At 53.4% G+C, this 16022-nt stretch overlaps 1 pseudogene; it reads left to right on the top strand.

Annotated features, from left to right (window-relative positions):
• Window positions 1–2266: 2266 nt before the first annotated feature.
• LOC113888921 lies at window positions 2267–15660 on the top strand (annotated as a pseudogene).
• The last annotated feature ends 362 nt before the right edge of the window (window positions 15661–16022 follow it).

Below are 16022 nucleotides of genomic sequence, written 5' to 3' on the forward strand. Positions count from 1 at the left end.
AGAACTGGCTCCCCAAATCCCCACACGCCCCATTGACTACCCGGGTGCCTGGATGCCAGGTCGTAGCCGGCCCCTCAACAAGTGGAACGCCCCCAGTGTCCCGTCCCTGGAAGCAGGAATGGGTTGGGAGATGGAGCAGAAACAAGGGGAGACCGAGCGAGGGGAAAAGCAGGCTCGTGTGCACCCCGTCCCTTCTGCTGCTGAGTGTGGGGCCAGACACCTGAGCCTTGACCCCAGCTGGGCCATCAGTGCTGAATATGAGGTGGTGTGGGGGCTGGCACTGTGGGATCTGAGCATCCATGATCCGTGGAGCACAGCAGGTCCCTCAGCCCGGCTCCCCTCCTGAGGGCAGCAGCTCAGCAGGGCCTGGTCTCACCCCCTGGATGGAAGGAGCAGCTGACAGGAGTTGCCCAGGGGCCCTGGGCGGAGTCAGACACAGAGCAGTGGGGTCGGTGGGCAGTGAACACACAACCATAATTGATGGACTTTCAGGTGGAAGATACAGGGCAGCCCTGCTTCATTTTCCCCACCACGAACATTCCCACGCACGACACCAGGGGGCGCTGTGCACCTGCTCAGATGGCATAACCTGACCACCCTAATTGTTCCCCTGAACCTGGCCCTGTCCCTGGGCTCCCTGGACTGAGTTGGAGGTCTCAGCAGGGAGAGCTTTCTCACAGGAGAAAGACATAGAGCCCGAGCCCTCAAGTTCTTTCTGGGAGTGAAGTTGCAAATGGGCCAAGGAGGTCCTGTTCATAGTCACCAGGTGCCCCACCGCTCTTCCCCGGAGCAGAGGAGGGGAGAAGACCCCAGAGTCCACGCCCTGCACCCCTCCAACTCCCTCAGTCAACCTCCTGCTCCTCCTCAGCTCTTTCCTAAGAGCCTCTCCCCTCCTCCATCCCCCTCTGATTCATGACTTCTTCCCTATCCTGGGCTCCCTGTTTCTACACACTCCACACCTGAGCTCCTCCGTCATGACCAGGGTCACTCTGACAGAAAGTCATGGACAGTTTTTCCAGAACTTCCTGAACTGGACACTCACTTCATTCCCCTCCTTGAACCCCTCTAACCTTTCCTTCCAGAGAAGACTCAGGTTTTCGGCTCTCAGATGTGACCCTAGGTCGTCCCCTCCCTGTCCACCCCTGATTCCCCCTCATTTCCCAGGGGATCCAGGGAAGCCCTCCAGCAGCTGATTTATCCCCTGAACACTCACATTCCGTCCGTGTGCCCACTGAGTGAGGAGTCAGGAGGGGAGAGAAACCCTGGTCCTGACACCTGGGAAATGATTCCTGGCTGAGGAGTGTCTGTGCTCAGCTGCTGTGGGATTGATTTTATGCATGTGAGCGCAGGAGAAGCTGCTGGGGCCCTGGGCTGGGAAAGCAGACCCTGTCCTGGGGCTCTGCTCCCGGGGCCGTGACTGCTGCTCTGTCTGACCATGTCTATGGTCCCGTCTGAGATTCCTGAGAACAACTGATCTGCCTTGTCATGTCCTGTGTCTCATCTCAGATCTGAGACTGACCCATGGCTCTGATAACTCAGCCTGCCCTGTTTCACAGAGAGAATGTCCTGCTACGACATAAATCCCCCAGTGGAGATGCCATACATGTTAGAAGTCTTTAAAATTAAATTATGTTTTAGAAATACTACCATGGCAATGCAAAAGTAAAACAGAGCCAGAGTCGGACACAACTTAGTGACTGAACCACACATTTTCTTCAGTTAAATTTAGGCATCTATTTTAAGGGATGACCTTAGATTTTTACTACTCATGAACACATTTTGGTTCATTGAAAATCTCAAAATCACACATCCACTGTGTAACACTCACATGCACTACAGGGTAAGCTACAGTTGGCTGCTGTTTTCTATCCAAACACATCCTGAAGCTATAATTACAAAACCACTTTGGGGAAAGTTGAGTCAAGAGCTCTATCACCAGGTCAGGATGTGTGCTTGGGCCCGGACACCAGGGGGCGCTCTGAGGCCTTTCCTGAGGGTTGGCGGCTGGGGGAGGGGGGTGGCCGTGAGAGCAGAGACAGCCCCCTGGTACTTTCTGGTGCCTTAAGATCTGGATTTCCAGCTTTTACATCCCACACTGAAGCCCCAGGAAACCCCGTCCCTGATCATACACTGGGCTCCCTCAGGCACAGGAAGCTGAGCCAGGTCCCAGAGGTGATCAGAGCATTGTGGGGGTTGGGAGGGTTCATTTGCATGAAAGGCCCCTCCCTCTCTCAGTATATGAGAAGGGAAGGAGCGGTGTGGGGACGCTCTGCTCAGCTGTGGGGCCACAGAAGGCAGGACGCCCTGACATGTCCACCATGGCCTGGTCCCCTCTGCTCCTCACCCTGGTCACTCTCTGCACAGGTGACTGGATGGGAGGACAGGGGAAGGGCCCTGGGAAGACTCACAGGCCTTGCTCCCCTTTGTCGTGTCTGGACCCCCGAGTCACCATCTCTCTCTCTCCCTTCCAGGATCATGGGCCCAGGCTGTGCTGACTCAGCGTCCTCCGTGTCCGGGTCCCTGGGCCAGAGGGTCTCCATCACCTGCTCTGGAAGCAGCAGCAACGTTGGAACTGGCAATTATGTGAGCTGGTTCCAACAGATCCCAGGATCGGGCCCCCAGAACCCTCATCTATGGTGCGACCAGTCGAGCCTCGGGGGTCCCCGACCGATTCTCCGGCTCCAGGTCTGGGAACACAGCCACCCTGACCATCAGCTCGCTCCAGGCTGAGGACGAGGCAGATTATTCTGTGCATCTTATCAGAGTGGTAACACAGCACAGTGCTCCAGGCCAGGGGGAAGTGAGACAAAAACCTGTTCTCCTCAGACATGGGCCTCTGCCATAGCAGCCACTTCTGTTGTCTGTTTGATTTAAAACTGCAGTCTGAGCCTGACACGAGGGATTTGGTCCAGGAAATATTTCCGATCTTCTTCATTCTGCCCCTCACCAATGCTTTTCTTTAGCAACCACATACTATATGAATATCTGACGTTGAGCAGAAGGCCCTGAATGCCAGAGGCAGGTCCTGGCGGACAGAGTCCATGACGATCAGGTCAGAACCAGAGAGACAGCATCCAGCTGTGTCTGATTCAGGACACTTCAGATCCTCGGCCGTCCCTGGGCTGAGCTGAGGCCCAGGCTGCTGCGCCTTCCTTTCCTGTGTCTGCCTCTCAGGCTCCCCCAGAGCTCCAGGCCAGCGGGAACTCGACCAGGACTCCTGTCTCACTGGGGGAGGTGGGGCAGCCCAGGGGCTTCCTGCTCAGGCTCTGCTGGACCTTCTGCTGCTGCTGCTGCCGAACCCTGGGTCCAGGTCATTGGGGATCTGCCCAAGCATGGAGGCTCCTCCTCTCCCCTCTGTCCTCAAAGTCCCCTCAGCACCACATTCCCAGGAGAGGGTCTCAAAGGACACAGAATCAGTCTCCCATCACTGGGGACACAGTGTCTGTTAGTTCTCTATCTCAGTGCCCGAGGTGGGGGTCCGTCAGCACATCTGAGCCCTGGGAGGCCCCCAAGCCCTTGGGCCTCTCTCCTGCACAGGGAGCAGGTCCTGCTCTCAGCCTGCTCTGTCCCCTCGTGGTGTCCGGGGCTTGGGCAGGGGGGACTCAGCCAGGGTCGGTGACTCTATGGACGCTCAGCCACACTCGCCTGCCTGGGAACAGCAACACTGGTGGCACCAAGGGGGCGATTTGGCTGCCGTCTCAGTCGTGCTGAGTCCCAAGCTCTGAGCACAGGAGTCACAACCCGCCCGCAGGGTACAGCGAGGCTGGCGGGCTCCGGGTGGGTGGGGCCGCCTGACCATTTCTGGGCCCAGCCCGACGACGAGGCTGATTGTTCCTGCTCAGCTGGGACTCAGCCCTGCTGCTCACAGGAGGCCTCACCCAGGGGCAAGTGACCCGAAGCCTGAGCTCCTGGCCTCACCCGCACGTGGGGTCACGGAGCACAGGTCACACACCTGTGTCCTGCTCCCTGTCACTGCCCTTTCACACTCAGGTGCGGGGTCTGCACATTGGCCGCCTCGGCTGTGGGGCCACAGTTAACAGTGATGTATTTTGGAATAAGTGGGATTATTCCTTCTAATTCTCCCTTTTCCCTTAAGCCTTAAATTTGCCTTATCCTCAATTTTCATACACACAAAATGATATGTTTTCTACTGAGTCAGAGGAACCTTGCTAATAGGCTCCAAATCCAGCAGTGCGGAACTTTGGCTGGTGGAATCGGGCCTCAGACACAGCTACTGAGAAAGGAACACAATTACTGCACATTGTGGGAAGCAGACACTGTAGCAGCAGCTCAGAAATGGACATAAAGTTGAATTTCGTTTCACGTGGTGAGAAAAAGAATGTTGTGGCCGTACTTCACAACTTACTGCAGAGGTGTTCACCCCAAACCTCCTCAGCTGCTCTTCTCAGTCCTTCCACTCCTCATGAGGTCATTTAGGGAAAGGGAGTTTAGAATACTCCACAACAATCCCACCCTTATCAGACACGTGCTCATTTTCAGATCCGCTCAGGACTCATGAGTCTTTCTGTTATTTTCATTTGGTATTTTGAAGAATCATAATTTTGTAGTTGTACTGTTAAGCTAAGTTGTAAGTCTATTGAGTCCACCCCGGTGTATTGATGGTTTCTCTCACCACAGAACAGAAGATCCCCTGGTGCTGCTGTGGGTGTCAGCATTGGATCAGCAGCCCTGAACCATGGACTCTTGTGACTGGCATTGGTTTCATGCCCTGTCTGTGGGGAGACCCCTGTCCCCTCACAGACCACAGCTGACCCTGTGGCTCCCTGCACCCTGAGCAGTGACATCAATGTTGGCTGCTCTGCTGTTACTGGAACCAGCAGAAGCCAGCGAGCCCTCCTTAGTCCTCCGGTCCTACCACTCAGACTCCAGTAAGAACCAGTCTTTGGGGTCCCCGCGGGTTTTCTGGATCCAAAGATGCCTCAGCCAACGCGGGGCTCCTGCTCGTCTCTGGGCTGCAGCCTGAGGATGAGGCTATCTCTAACCATGCAGGCTGGTGCAACAGGGCTTCTCACAGAGACACAGGTAGACGGGAAACTGGGACGAGAGCCTCAGCCTGTCAGGGGCTTGTTCTTAGAGCACTGTCAAATGTTAAATAATACCCCAGAATCCATTAATTCCTGAGGTATGTTCTGGTTCATAATAAGTCTACTCCCAATTGTACAGTCAGTTTTGCTGAAGTCTCAGAAAATGAAAACAATTTCTGATACCACTGAAGTACACCCTGGTCATCCATGTGATCAAGGGAGCCGTGGAGCTGAGCTCCCTCACTGGAGATCAGGAGCAGGAGGCTTCCCCAGATGTGCCTTCAGCAGAGGCCGTGGACCATCCTGGAAGGCAGATTGTCCCCCAGGGTGTGAACTCTGCTCCTGAAGGGGCAGAGCAGAGAGCGTGAGGAGTGAGGGGCGCCGGTGATACATCGCAGGAAGCAGGAAAGCCCGGGAGTGGTTTTCCTGACCCACAGGTGCTGGCTCTGTCCTGCCCTCCCCTCCTCTCCTCTCCACCCCATTGGAGCATTTCCTACTTCAGGGTTGGGGTGGTCTGTGGACTGTCAGGAGCAGGGGCTCCCCAAGATGTGCCCATGTCCCTCTGCTTGTGATGCCCCCGATGAGCTCAGATCCAAGGGCCCCATGTCCTGTAGAAGGGTCAGCGGGGAAGCGGGGATCACCATGGCAGTGATGACAAGGGATTCCAGGCAAAATCCCTGCCTTTGTGCCCGATGACAGAGGTGAGGGACAGTCAGGGGTTCAGCCCTGTTCTCTGCCTCCTGGTGGGTCCACACCCCATCCTTGATCACTCTGGACCCCAGCCTGGTGAGGAGGCTGGTCATCAGTGTCACACAGCTCATCACTAACCACAGCCACAGGGAATCCCCGTGTGATGGGGATGTCTGATGAAAGCTTGCCCTGTACTCCCGTGTCGACCCATCACTGCCCTGACCCTGCCTGTGACCTCACCAGTGCTGGTTCAGGTCTCTGCTGTCACTTGTGCTATTAAATCCAGGCCGTCTCACCTCTCATCCTGGTCCATCATTATGGGGTCCACGAAACTGTCCCTTTTCGCTCTGGTCTCCAAATACAAGCAGAATGCCCATGTGCCCAGATACACAGGGTCCCTCACAGGTAGTGGGCAGGATGTCGAGGAAGCAGAAGCCCAGCATCTGTGCCCTGGAGCCCCAGGGGGCCTCTCCTACACCCCACACGTCCCTCTCCTGCTCAAGCCTTTGTGCTCTGCCCCGAACCCTGACACTTAAGGAAGCTGGATCCTCCCTTTCTCCGGGGATTGCTGCCTGAAGAGCCCTCCTCTCCAGGAACTGGGAGACCCTTTCTGTTAGGATGCGGCTCTCAGACTCCTCACTTGTTCATTTCCTCCTCTTTTGCCTCATGATCTCTCCCCCTTTTCCCTCCGTGCTTCCTTGTTTGAGATGATATTGGATAAATGTCACTATTTTGGACACAGACCTTATAAACTCACCTCCATTAAATCTATGGATTCTAACAATTGAAGGTTAGAACATTAGACTTCACCATATCCAATGAAGATCAGGTAACGGTCATAAGGGTTTCTCAAACAGAGATGAAACCTTTGTCTGGGCTGAGAATGAGTTACCCATTTATCGGCATAATCTTTTATATCAAACGTTTAATATTGAAAGATTATAAAATTAGACTAAAAACATCTTTAAATATCTGAGTCAAAAAGAAGTACTGTGAGGACCATGATCAAGGGTAAATGAGAACCCCTGGAAGTGATCAAGAAGGGCTTTGTTGTTCCTGAGAGACTCCTATTCTCTTTGCAAAGAGAGAAATAAGAGCAGAGCCATGTAGTCTGGGCTGGGAAGGTCCCGGGAGGCCCTGCAATTTCAACCTTGACTCCTTATCAACCTGGGAAGGAAGCTCAGACAGAATCCTGACCAGGTACCACCCACAGGCATGCTGGGAGTTTGAACCCTGGAAACTGAGGTCGGGTGGTTGTGTTCTGGCAGTGAACCCACGAGCTGGGCGGAGCAAACTCAGACATCAGGGAATCCTGAAATTCGTTAGTGTATCAGCATACCATTGAGGGGTCTGAGGTCATTCAGCTCAGTTCAGTTCAGTCGCTCAGTCGTGTCCGACTCTTTGTGACCCCATGAATCGCATCACGCCAGGGCTCCCTGTCCATCACCAACTCCCGGAGTTCACACAAACTCATGCATTGAGTCTGATGCCATCCAGCCATCTCATCCTCTGTCGTCCCCTTCTCCTCCTCCCCCAATCCCTCCCAGCATCAGGGTCTTTTCCAGTGAGTCAACTCTTCACATGACGTGGCCAAAGTATTGGAGTTTCAGCTTCAGCATTAGTCCTTTCAGTGAACACCCAGGACTGGTCTCCTTTAGGATGGACTGGTTGGATCTCTCATTAGGTACCTGGAAAAATCAATGACCAGGCCCAAACTAGACGAAGGCGACTCATTCTACTGCCCTGGGCGGTGACATCAGGAAGACCCAGCTGCAAGTGTGAGAAAGCCCTTCCAGGAGGCTGTGGTGTGAAGTAGGGGAGGAGGAGTTCTGAGTCCAGCAGGGGGCGCTGTGGGCCTGGTCCTGAGAGCCCAGGGTCCTGGCCAGGCAGGCTGGCACCTCCTCCCTTGGCTCTTGCCCATGTGGGCAGCAGGGTCCTCACTAGAGGGTGATGTCCTGCATCTGGGCCCCCAGGGGAAACGGCAGCTCTCAGCTCAGAGCCACAGGCTTGCCTCTCAGTTCTTCCTGCTCTGTTGTGGGGTCAGTGCCCAGACCTGTAATCCAACTGAGGACAGAGGGACGGTCATACAACAAGAATGAACTTCCTTCAGGAAACTCGGCCTCCAGGGATACCTGGACAGGGGATGAGAGACCCCTGCAGAGGCTGCCCCATTGCCCACAGAACGCCCGGGTGTTCCCAGTGGAAGAGGGATGCAGGCAAGGACCCTCTGTCACCATCTGTGTCATTTAAAAACGTTCCCTGTTGGGTTATTTGGCAATTTCAACATTTTGTCGTGAACCATGGAAACTGACATTGTGTCAGTTTTTGTGGCTCCCTTACTCGTTCCTTCCCGTTTTATTAATACTTTATGTTAACACTTGTAACATGAAATATATGAAATCAGAAGTTCAGCCAAACTGTCATCAATATGTTCATATAATAAGAAAAGAATTCAGTAGGAATACATAATAACCCCTTGCACCGCTCCCACTCCCTGTAGCCTCTTCTACTCCTCTCTTGCTCTTTCCTAAGAGCACCCCTCTAATCCATGACTTTCCTCCCCAATCCTGGGCTCCTCTCTACAACCCTTCACCAGCGACCTCCTCCTCCAGACCAACGTCACTCTATCAGGTTATGGGTCGGTTTCCAGGCTTCCTTGACCAGATGCTCACTTCCTTGTCCTCCCTTGCAACCTCTCTAGCCCTCCTACCAGAGAAGCCTCAGGTCTCCAGACTTCAGGTGTGACCCCAGCTCATCCTCTCCCAGCCAGGGCGGTCACTGCTACCTTACCTGGACCTCCTTTAACTCAGCCTATCTTCCTATGGTCACTTCTGAGTGTCCGAGGTCAGCAGACCTGACCTGTCACGCACGTTCCCTCAACTCAGCTCTGAGCTGACCTATGGCTCCCATACCTCAGCCTGCCCTGTTTTCACAGGCTGCTCAGAGATAAGCACTCCCCAGTGGAGAGGCAATATGTGGCAGAAAGAGCTGGTTCTAGCCCTGCCTCAGTCAAAGTCCAAACAAGTTAGGAATACAAATATCTTTGTAGAAATATTTTTACTGGATAGTATTTAAAATTTCCTAGGATACCTATGAAGTCATTTAAAAAGAACTTTTTAATCAAAAAAGAACTTACGATGATAATTAGTTTTCCAGAACTGTACCCCTGTAAGTGAAAAATTAAGAGAGAACGTCGCTTTTCCGTCAGTTTAATTCATGCACAGATTTTAAGGAATGACTGTAGATTTTCACTAATCCATTACCACATTTGGTTCGTTTAAAATCTCACACACCCAGAGTGTAACACCTCACCAGTGCAGGGCAAGCTACAGTCAACCGTTCTTTTCCAACCAATCACTTCGACCTCTACCTTCTCTAACCTGCTATTTGGGATGGTTGGTCCTAACAGCTATTATGTATCAGGATCCCTGGGGACACACGCTGCTCAGAGCCCTTCAGAGTCTCAATAAAAACTGCCAGGAGCATCACTAGGCCTGCTCCCTGCAGCCGGTGCCCTGTGCCTGCAGGAAAGACACCCGGGAGGGGCCACTTCATAAGACAGGCCATGGGACAGGGTCCAGCATGTGGAAGACTTCACACACAGTAAGTTCTGTTCAGTTCAGTAGCTCAGTCATGTCCGACTCTTTGCGACCCCATGGACTGCAGCACGCCAGGCTTCCCTGTCCATCACCAACTCCTGGAGTTTACTCAAACTCATGTCCATTGAGTTGGAGATGCCATCCAACCATCTCATCCTCTGTCATCTGCTTTTCCTCCTTTCCTCAATCTTTCCCAGCATCAGGGTCTTTTCAAATGAGTCAGTTCTTTGCATCAGGTGGCCAAAGTATTGGAGCTTCAGCTTCAGTATCAGTCCATCCAATGAATATTCAGGACTGATTTCCTTTAGGATGGACTGGTTGGATCTCCTTGCAGTCCAAGGGACTCTCAAAAGTCTCCTCCAACACCAGAGTTCAAAAGCATCGTTTCTTTGGTGCTCAGCTGTCTTTATAGTCCAACTCTCAACTTTTCCTTGACTACTGGAAAAACCATAGCTTTGACTAGACAGACCTTTGTTGGCAAAGTCATGTATCTGCTTTTTAATATGCTGTCTAGGTTGGTCATAGCTTTTCTTCCAAGGAGCAAGCGTCTTTTAATTTCATGGCTGCAGTCCCCATCTGCAGTGATTTGGAGCCCAAACGTGAAGTCTGTCAGTTTCCACTGTTTCCCCATCTATTTGCCGTGAAGTGATGGGACCAGATGCCATGACCTTAGTTTTCTAAATGCTGGGTTTTAATCCAACTTTTTCACTCTCCTCTTTCACTTTCATCAAGAGGCTCTTTTGTTCAAACACGTGGTAAAGATCCAGGCATTTAGGAACGCTGAGTCCCACCTCAGGCCTCTCTCCACACCTTCACCCCCTCCTCAGAGAACTGCCCCCTCTTCCTCAGGGCTGAGGGGAAGCACAGAGGAAGGAGGGCTCTGCCCACCAGGGAGGAGGCCCACAGAGGAGGGACCCTGCTGTCCTGCACAGAAGGAGACCCACCTTCCCGTTCCGGGGCCGGCACTGCCCTGACCTGATCCTGATCTGAGAGGAATTTGTGTCTCAGATGCCCCTCGGTCCTGACCCCTAAGCAGTCATGGAAGCCCTGGACAGATTCATCCTGAGGATTTGAGGGGAGCCCATGATGGCCCTGAGCTCAGGGGGACACAGAAGGGGCACCTGGCCTGGTGCTAAAGAGGGGACAGTGCACAGAGCAGGAGGCAGGATCTGTCCTTGAGGGCTTCGCTCTCCAGGTCACAGGATGTGTGTCTGGGCGTGGACAAGGGGTGGGGGGCGCTCGGGGTCCATTTCTGAAGCTGGGTGGTGGGAGGCAGAGCTGGGCCCCCGACAGAGCTCCCTGACAAGGCCTGGTGGCCTCTGCTCAGGGCTCCCAGCTGTGACTCCCACTCCTGAGACCCACAGAGCCCTACCCCTGACAACTCTCTGGCCACCGTCAGGCATAGAGACCTGGCCCAGGGCCTGGGAGGGTCAGTGTGATGCACGGGATCCTTTGCATGAGAGGACCCTCCCCCTCTCAGGGTATGAAGAGGGGAAGGAGCGGTGTGGGGACACTCTGCTCAGCTGTGAGGCTACAGAAGGCAGGACACCCTGACTGTGTCCACCATGGCCTGGTCCCCTCTGCTCCTCACCCTGGTCGCTCTCTTCACAGGTGACTGGATGTGGGGACAGGGGAAGGGCCCTGGGAAGACTCACAGGCCCTGCTCCCTGCTCTCCTGTCAGGACCCCAGAGTCACCATGTCTGTCTCTCCCCCTTCCAGGATCCTGGGCCCAGGCTATGCTGACTCAGCCGCCCTCCATGTTCGGGACTTTGGGTCAGAGGGTTACCCTCTCCTTCACTGGAAGGAGCAGCAACACTGGGGGTCTTTATGTGAGCTGGTACCAACAGCTCCCAGGAAAGGCCCCTAGACTCCTGACATATGAAAATAGCAAACGACCCTCAGGGGTCCCAGATTGATTCTCTGGCTCCAAGCCTGCCAACTCAGCCTCTCTGACCACCTCAGTTCATGCTGAACGATACTGATTATTACTGTTTCTCATGGGCTGATGGCTTGAAAGTTTGCACAGTGCTTCAGGCCAGAGAGAAGGAGACAAAAACCTGCTTCCCCCACAGCAATGGGGCTCCCAGGGCAAGGTGTTTGCCCCTCCTTTCCTGGAGTCCCTGAGACCACGGAACCCAGCAGAAATGAGTGTCCCCTGACTGCAGCACAGCTGACCACTCAGCTTGACTCCCCTCCCTAGGCCAGCGGCACACAAGGGGTGGTCACACGCCCCTGGATGAAGGAGCTGCTCACAGCAATTGCCCCCGGCTCCCAGGTCGGAGTCGGCAGCACGGAGCAGGGGAGTCAGTGCGCCCTTGCTGGGTCACTGGGCAGTGAATGCACATCCCTGAGCTTCCACCACAGAAGCATTTTCTGTTAAAGGAAAAGGAAATGGAACCCAGAGTTTCTACAAGCAATTTCCACAGAATCCAGTATCCAGTAGAATTGTCACTTCTATCAAGAACCAGAATACTAAATATTGAAGGGAAGTGAGAAGGCATAGACATCACTGGTGAGATGCCTGAGATGATGAAATCAGGTGACAGATGTTTTTAGGGACAAATCATCAAATCTACTTGATGAGCAAGTACAAACACTCTTGGGTCCTAAGGAAAAGGAGATAAATGTAGGAAAAAGAGAAAAAGTAGTCAGAATCACCTGAAAATACAATAGGAGAAATAAAAAAGAAGTATCTGCACACTATCAAAGACATGTAATACTTATTGCTATTCAATTCATTCATTTGTTTATTGACAGAGTGTTTGGTGACAGGAAAAAAGAGCGCCCCTGCTTCCTCTCATAAGGCTTCCCAGGTGTCGCTCGAGGTAAAGAACCCGGTGCCAATGCAAGGGACATAAGAGAAGTGGGTTCTGTCCCTGGGGTGGGAAGATCCTCTGGAGCAAGAAACGGCAACCCTCTCCAGTGTTCTTGCCTGGAGAATCCCATGGACAGATGAGCCTGGTGGGCTAGAGTCCACGGGGTCGCAAAGGAGTCAGACAGGATTGAGAACCAAGTAACTGAGCGGCACCTTGGTCCCACTCTCACCGCCGAGAACGTTCCCCGGGTGCGTCACCAGGGGGCGCTGTGCACCTGCTCAGAACTGGCAGCCCCTCAACGCACCCCCATGGTCCCCTGAGCTGGGTCTGCACCCGGGCTCAGCGGACTGAGTTGGATGTGAGAGCAGGTGGTTCCTCTCAGGGGACAGACTCAGAGCCGCGGCCCCCAGGCCTCCTCCTGGGACTGAAGCTGCACCCGGGGCCAAACACCCAGAGTTGGAGGGTGAAGGGGTCAGGTGGTCATCAGTGCCCACCCTCTTCCCAGAAAGAGAGGAGGGAAGGAGCCCCTAGAGCCCACCCAGTGAACCCCTCCAGCTCTCCTCAGCCTGCGCCCGCTCCTCCTCATCTCTTTGCTCAGAGCCTGCCCTCCCGCTCTCCTCATTCGTGACTTTCCTCCCAATTCTGGGCCTCGCTCTTTCTACATCATACACTGTTGGCCTCCACAGTGATGACCAAGCTCATGCTCTTAGAGAGTCATGAACGAGTTTCCAGATCTTTCTGAAACACTCACTTCCTCATCCCCCTCCTTGAACATCTCTAACCCTTCCTCCCGTGAAGCCTCACGTTTCCGGCTCTCAGGTTTGACCCCAGCTCGACCCCTCCCTGTTCCACCCCTGGTTCCCCCTCATTTCCCAGGGGACCCAGTGATGCCCACCCAGCAGCTGATTTATCCGGTGAACGTTCACACTCTGTCCCATGTGCCCATCGAGTGAGGAATCAGGAGGGGAGAGAAACCCTGTCCTGAGACCTGGGAAATGATTCCTGGCTGAGGAGTGTCTGTGCTCAGCTGCTGTGGGACTGACTTTATGCACAGTGAGCCCGGGAGAAGCTGCTGGGGCCCTGGGCTGGGAAAGCAGACCCTGTCCTGGGGCTCTGCCCCCGGGGCCGTGACTGCTGCTCTGTCTGGACCACACCTAAGTCAGGTTTGATCCCCATGATCACGTCTGAGATTCCTGAGAACAACTGGTCTGTCTTGTCATGTCCTGTCCCTCATCTCAGATCTGAGACTGACCCATGGCTCTGATAACTCAGCCTGCCCTGTTTCACAGATGCCATATATGTCACAGAGTCTTTAAAATGATCTTATTTAAAGAACAGAATCTAAAAGGAAAATTATGTTTTAGAAATAGTACCATGGCAATAAAAATTAAAATAGAGCCAGAGACGGACACAACTTTGTCGGACTGAACCACAACATTTGCTTCAGTTAAATTTAGGCATCTATTTTAAGTGAGGCCCTTAGATTTTCACTACTCCACGATCACATTTTGGTTCATTGAAAATCTCAAAATCACACATCCACTGTGTAACACTCACATGCACTACAGGGTAAGCTACAGTTGGCTGCTGTTTTCCAACCAAACACATCCTGAAGGTATAATTTCAAGACCAGTTTTGGGAATGTTGACTCTAAGAGCTCTATCACCAGGTCAGGATGTATGTTTGGCCAGGACACCAGGGGGCATTCCAAGGCCTTTCCTGAGTGTCTGGAGGGGTGAGAGCAGAGACCAGCCCTCTGGTACTTCCTGATGCTTTCTGCTCAGGGTCCCAGCTGTGACATGCCACCCCCAAGCCCCACGCATCCCTTCCCCAGATCACACACTGGTCTCCCTCAGGCACAGGAAGCTGACCCAGGTCCCAGAGGTGATCAGAGCATTGTGGGGTTTGGACGGGAGGACAGTCATTTGCATGAAAGGCCCCGCCCCCTCTCAGGGTATGAAGAGGGGAAGGAGCGGTGTGGGGACGCTCTGTTCTGCTGTGGGGCCACAGACAGCAGGACGCCCTGACATGTCCACCATGGCCTGGTCCCCTCTGTTCCTCACGCTGGTTGCTGTCTACACAGGTGACTGGATGGGGGGGACAGGGGAAGGGCCCGGGGAAGACACAAGGGCCCTGCTCCCTGCTCTCATGTCTTGACCCCCGAGTCACCATCTCTGTCTCTCGCCCTTCCAGGATCCTGGGCCCAGGCTGTGCTGACTCAGCCATCATCCGTGTCCGGGTCCCTGGGCCAGAGGGTCTCCATCACCTGCTCTGGAAGCAGCAGCAATGTTGGAAATGGATATGTGAGCTGGTACCAACTGATCCCAGGATCGGCCCCCAGAACCCTCATCTATGGTGACACCAGTCGAGCCTCGGGGGTCCCCGACCGATTCTCCGGCTCCAGGTCTGGGAACACAGCCACCCTGACCATCAGCTCGCTCCAGGCTGAGGACGAGGCAGATTATTTCTGTGCATCTGCTGAGGATAGTAGCAGTAATGCCACAGTGCTCCAGGCCAGGGGGGAAGTGAGACAAAAACCTGCCCTCCCTCAAGTCACGGGCCTCCCTGGGCTGAAGCATCTTCTGCCAATGCAGACACTTCTGTTGCTTGTTTGATTTAAAACGGGGGTCTGAGCCCCACACCAGGAAATTGGTCTGGGAAACCCTTTCAGTTCTTCTTCATTCTGACCCCTCACCAAGGCTTTGCTTTCGGCAACCGTATTTTATATGAATATCTGAAGTTGAGCAGAAGGACCTGAATGCCACAGGCAGGTCCTGGCGGACAGAGTCCATGACGGTCATGTCAGAACCAGAGAGACAGTGTCCAGCTGGGTCTGATTCAGGACGTTTAGCTCCTTGGCCGGCCCTGGGCTGAGCTGAGGCCCAGGCTGCTGCTCCTGCCTTTCCTGTGACCGCCTCTCACCATGTCCAATGAAGATCAGGTAACGGTCATAAGGGTTTCTCAACCAGAGATGAAACAGGAGCCCAGACAAGGATGAGATTCCCATTTATAAGCATAATCTTTTATATCAAACATTTATTATAGAAAGATTATAAAATTAGACTAAAAACATCTTTAAATATCTGAGTCAAAAAGAAGTACTATGAGAACCATGATGAAGGGTAAATGAGAACCCCTGGAAGTGACCAAGAAGAGATTTGTTGTACCTGAGAGCCTCCCTATTCTCTTTGCAAAGAGAGAAATAAGAACAGAGCCATGTAGTCAGCTGGGAAGGCTCCGGGAGGCCTTGCAAATTCAACCTTGACTACCTATCAACCTGGGAAGGAAACTCAGACAGAATCATGACCAGGCACAACCCCCCGGGAATGCTGGGTTTTTGAACCCTGGAAATTCAGGTTCGGGTGGTTGTGTTATGGCAGTGAACCCACGAGCTCGGCGGAGCAAACTCAGACATCAGGGAATCCTGAAATTCTTAAGTGTATCAGCATACCATTCAGGGGTCTGAGGTCATTCAGTTCAGTTCAGTTCAGTTCAGTCACTTAGTCATGTCCGACTCTTTGCGACCCCATGATCCCATCACGCCAGGCCTCCCTGTCCATCACCAACTCCCAGAGTCCACCCAAACACATGTGCATCTAGTAGGTGATGCCATCCAGCCATCTCATCCTCTGTCGTCCCCTTCTCTTCCTGCCCCCAATCCCTCCCAGCATCAGGGTCTTTTCCAATGAATCAATGCTTCGCCTGAGGTGGCCAAAGTATTGGAGTTTCAGCTTCAGCATCATTCATTCCAATGCACACCCAGGACTGGTCTCCTTTAGGATGGACTGGTTGGATCTCTCATTAGGTACTGGAAAAATCAATGACCAAGCCCAAACTAGATGAAGGCGACTCATTCTACTGCCCTGGGCGG

The sequence above is a fragment of the Bos indicus x Bos taurus genome, unplaced genomic scaffold, assembly GCF_003369695.1.
Source record: "Bos indicus x Bos taurus breed Angus x Brahman F1 hybrid unplaced genomic scaffold, Bos_hybrid_MaternalHap_v2.0 tig00003152_arrow_arrow_obj, whole genome shotgun sequence".
Lineage (NCBI taxonomy): Eukaryota > Metazoa > Chordata > Mammalia > Artiodactyla > Bovidae > Bos > Bos indicus x Bos taurus.